Source organism: Oryzias melastigma, linkage group LG17 (assembly GCF_002922805.2).
Source record: "Oryzias melastigma strain HK-1 linkage group LG17, ASM292280v2, whole genome shotgun sequence".
In the NCBI taxonomy this organism is placed as follows: domain Eukaryota; kingdom Metazoa; phylum Chordata; class Actinopteri; order Beloniformes; family Adrianichthyidae; genus Oryzias; species Oryzias melastigma.
The window spans coordinates 23793448-23798934 of NC_050528.1; positions in this window are offsets into that span (position 1 = coordinate 23793448).

Here is a 5487-nt window from a genome sequence, read left to right on the forward strand (position 1 = left end):
ATTATTTAATGTTTTCTTTTAAAAGTTTTTACGAATCAGCAACTTTAATTTATTGATTCTTCATTCTCTATAAACATTTTTGCAGTCGTTTTAAACTTAGACTTTGAGTAGGAGCCATTCAAATGTGGTGCACATTTTGTGATGGATAAATACAGGAAAATAACTGATAGAATTGTCGCAAAACTGGTGTGTTCTAAATATAATATTAAAGGGGAGTCCGTGGTGTTTTGCAGCTATATTAACAGTGTATGAGTAACGGTAGAGTCAGTCGACGCATATTATGCAAAGTGGAATTGGTACATGGGAACAAACTGTCCTAATAAATCACCTTTTTTGTGAAAGATTTCTGATTTTGTCAATTAATAGCTCATCTCCATTTGCCTTAAATGTTTATAGATTTTGGTTTGCCTGATGTTCAAACAAAACCATAAGCATACAAACCAAAGGAAGATGACTCATGCACATCCCTTTCTTCTTTTTTTCATATTTTTGGGGGGAATAAACCTACTTCTGAAATCTTAGCCACACTTTTAAGATTCATAAGGAGGAGGACGGGAGGGGTGGTGGGTTTAAATCCCAAAGGTGGCAAAAGGTAAATGCATAAAACGTGTCCATGCAACTCTGATTTGGCTTACGACACAATTGCTTCAAGGTGTTTATGTGTTCTTTCTGGCTTAGTGACCCTGAAATGCAGCCTATGGGGAACATTCCCAAAAGTCCTGAAGTTGGGCTTTTTTTTCAAAACTTTTTTTAAACAACTAAATGAAAGGAGACTCTAAGCTGATAGAAAAGAGGAGAAATGATGGGATTATACTTGATATCTTCTGACATCAAATTAAGGATCCAAATGGAACCTGCAATGGTCATTTAATCACAAATGAATCGTGTGTTTCTCTCTGTATTTCCAGGACTCAGCTGCTGCAATTTGAGACAGCTGGAGAGTCCTCCATCTTTGATCCCTTATGAATTCAGTTTTGACCATCCCCAGTGTGGACACAGGGTGACCAGCTTCCTGGATCTGTGTTCTCTGTGATCTCAAAACCTGTGCTCCTCCAATGTTTAATAGACATCAGACCATCTATAAGTGATACAAACTGCTTAATTTGCTACAGATACATCGCAAAGCCTCTACTTTCCTTTTCGCTGAATTAACGTGCACAAACCATAGCGTACTTTTCATTCTTTTAAACACCCATTTTGATGAAAATCATATTTTTTGGTGTTTTAACATGATCTTGTTGCATTTTCTGATACTAGATGACCCTTTTTAATAAAATGAACCTCAGAATTGCCTTTTTGAGTTTTCATTAATTCAAATTATATTGAACCAGGAGCAGAAAAAAACAATTCAGTTTGAAATACAGTGTATTTGTGACATTAAAAATAAGCTGGGTGGGTCTCAGGCTCTCCACTCCGCAATGGGAAGTGGAGGCGGGGTCGCTTTACTGAAGGTCCCGCCCACAACTCAGAGGCAAATTTCTGCCACTCTGCAGAAACTATGTTCCAGAAAACGATACATTGAGTTTGGCTGAAAACATTATAATAAATAAATAAATTTAAAAAATCACTGGAAACGCTTTGAAAATAGATCAAAAGATGATTGGAGAGTAAAAATGTAACGATTCTTCGGAAATCAGTAAAAAACAGATTCAAACTCGTCTACATGTTCATCGATGCAGAATATTACAAAATCGATTTGACAGCTGTCCATGCAGGTGTGCGTGTGTGTTTCTGGCCACATATTCAAGCGGACACTTTCAATGAAAATCAATGCAAACGCGCACACACCAGAATTTCTGGCCTACGCGTACCGAGCGCGCATTGCTACGCAAGTTTTTAAGTCGGTTCACGAGCTCCACACACACATCGGGCACGCACTAAATGTTCAACCCAGTTCAAGGTGCTCAGACAGCAGCTGCAGGTGATGCGTTCAAGAACGCGCTCTACGCTGGTTTATAAACATGCGCTCAACAGGTGGGGTCCACAGCGGAGCGCACTCAGACAGGAAGCGGCAGGGAGGAGATTCTTCTTCTATTGTATTTTTACTGTTCGTTAGCACTCTTTCACCACCTACAATAGGGAGAGCCTTGGAGCAAAAAGTCAAAATGGTACGAATCCCCCAAATCTTGCTCCAGGCTTTTTTGTTTTCATGACTGTGTTCCTTTAATGTCTGTCTGGGTGTCATATGTATCCAAACGGGCACAAACCACAATTATTTATTTCTCTTTCATGATCATTTTTGGCACTTCTGTGTTTTGAAGCGGACGCTACCCACGCACCACTCCCAAATTCGGGTCCCTGATTGGTCATTGTACTGTGATTATGCGTAAAAATGTTGAACCGGGTTGAACATTCAGTGTGCGCTCAGTTGAAATCGTAACTTTAAAACTGAATCAAATTGAATCGAGGCCTGACTGAATGATTACATCCCTATTGGAGACTGTCTTAACTATAGTTTGCATCTGTCACATTTTTTGGAAGGGAGTAGAAATGGTTTATCTCAAGCAAACCAAGCAAGAATAATGCATAAACAAGACAACCAACAAAGGTTTATATCCTCCAAATGAAGCTACCAGTGCTGTGCTTCTAAGGTGGTTCTATACAACGCTGTGCTCAAGCTGCAGCAAAAACATTTAGTTTTCTTCCACAAATAGGAAGGAGAATCAAGAGAATCTGTTTGATTTATGCCATAAAAGACCACATGTGAACTCTGCAAAATACTTTGAGGTGAAATCTGTTTGTTTTCTGTCCATTAATTGTATAGTCGCTGCACTTCTAGGTCAGCAAAACCTTCCCACGTAAGCTGCGTATAACAACTGTAAACTCTTTGAACACCTTTATTTTAAACATTGTTAGAGCACATAAAATATACCTTTTACTATATAAAGTGAATAAGCTGAAAATAATTCTGTGGAGTTTCCTTGCTTGTCAAAAGTCTGTAATTTTAAGTTTAGAAAGAGAAACTGCAAAAAAAGAAAAAAAAAATTGGGATAAACAGTATTGGGAGCTCAAACGGATCCGCCTACAGCTGCAAAATACAAACTCCGTCCCTGTTGTTTGTCATATTTATCTTTTCATTCTTCCCCATTAAAATAGATCAGGTTATAAATTTTGCATAAAGACTTTCTCCTTCTCACATTTTAAATGGGAATTCAATTCAAGTCAGAATCCACTGCACTGTGAAGCAATGAATATTAAATCTGTTTTGATATGTATAATTTTTAATGTGATTTTATGTTTCGGGTTTTATGCACTTCAAGTTGGCTTTCTTCTTTAAAATATTCTCGGGATGAGCCATGCCACATGAGGAATTCTTTGTGCATTACACTAGTCCTTTGTGCAGACACCCTGAGTGATGTGCTTGTAAAGAGGCCTGGACAGAGTTCTTTATCATACTTCTATGAGACTTTCAGAGTCTCCAGTAATCAGGTCCACATGCCAATAGTGATGGATTCCTCTCTGCAGCTACCCCGCAGGCAACACACACATAACAATCTGAATTTACATGCCCAAGTCTCTCTTTGATCAATAAAAATTTACTCTTCAGGAGTGACTGGAACCGCAAGCCTGTCTTTAATTATCAGATCAAACTTTTATCCTCATAAAGAAGAGAATGCACAAACAGGGTGACCTCGTTTTTGTGGCTTCTTTGTTGTCATTGAAATAAAACAACAGTGAGTCCAGTGATTTATAAAGCACCTTTCAGGAATTTGTTTTTTGAAACTTAAAACACTCATACTATATATATATATATATATATATATATATATAGACTGTGCATAAGTGTAGTGGTTTAATACAAATACGCTGGATCTTGTACAGACAAATTAAAGGACATCATGAAAAATAGAAATCACTACTATCAGGGTGGAGCAGAAAGGTGGCTGATCTCTGATCGGAAGATTTCAGGTTCAATTCCCGCCTTGCCCGCTCATGTGTCAAAATGTCCTTGGGCAAGACACTGAATCCCAATAAGCCTCTGGTGGAAGGTTGGTGCCAGTGTTTGGCAGCATCCAATAAGCGATGTTTCATGATATCCATCTTTTGCCATTTCTAATTGTGTTTCGTTGACATTTCATTTTGGAAATTACTTTTGTTTTCTGAAATACTTTTGTTGTTTTTTACATTTTGGTTTCTCGATTTTTCGTTTATCTGAAATATAATGCTGTTTTATCAATATTTGTTTTGCTTTTTTAATTGTTCTCATGACTTTTTAAATGTCTTTGTGTCAAATGATTTGTTGACGTTGTTTGTACTTAAGGGCCGCCATATTTTCGAAGCAACAATATTCAATGGAATGTTTTTGTTAAAAGTACAAATGAGCTTATTATTTTTGCTAGCTAGTTAGCATGTTAGTGCATAGTCACACGTAGCCAGACTGATAGTAGAAACACTATTTGTTCCCTGCTTTCCCTCAAACACTCTAGATCAGGGGTCACCAACTCTGTTCCTCGAGGGCTATACCGCCCTGCTCGTTTTCCAGCTAACTCTGCCTCAGTAATTTCTGCTCACCTGGATCGGGTGTGTTCAGCCAATCAGAAACAAGGATGATTCAATCTAGCTAATCAGCATCTACTGAAGCAGGGCTAGCTGTGAAAGAGGCAGGGCGGTAGCCCTGGAGGAATAGGGGTGGTGACCCTGCTCTAGATAATAGAACACTACAGGTTTTTATCAGCTTGTCTTTATTCCAACTAAAGCAAAATCTGACTGCTCCATCAGTCTTTTTCTTCAAAAGTGCTTTACTGAACTGATGCATCAGTTGAGTGAATTCAAACAGCCCGTTTATCCATCAATCCATCTTCTTAACCTGTTTTATCCCTTTTGAGGTCACGGAGCTGCTGAAGCCTAACCCAGCTACTGTTGGGTGAAGGTGGGGTACACTCTGGACAAGTTGCCAGTGTGTTGCAGGGCCACACATTCATAGGCACACCTAGAGGAAAATTAGAGTCATCAATCAACCCATGGAGCATGTTTTTATGCTGTGGGAGGAAGCTGCAGTGCCTGGAGAAAACCCACACATGCATGGGGAGAACATGCAAACTCCACACAGGAAGGTCCCAGATGGGATTTGAACTGAGAACTTTTGAGCTGCCAAATTCAAACAGCTAAAAAAGTAAAACATGTTTTGTAAAATTTCCTGTGTATTTATAAAATGTTGATTTATTCACTACAGTTACGGATGTGTAGATGCTGCTTTAAAGTAAATAGAGTTCATGTTTTGTTTCTTCTATTTTAGGGACATAACTCATAAGGATGAAGCATATGGCATGCTTCAGTAATTTGTGATCGTTTTGATGAATTTCTGAAAAGCATTTGTGTTTGTACAACCCAGGTTTGATGGGGAGGTGGTGGGGAGTGGAGCTGTTCCAGCCTTGACAGCTGTTGGAGAACACCTGTACACTGCAGGACTGCTAAAACTTTACCATCAATATCGCAATGCAGTATTTCAGATGGAGCCTCTCTGCAAATCAATGACAAGAAACATAA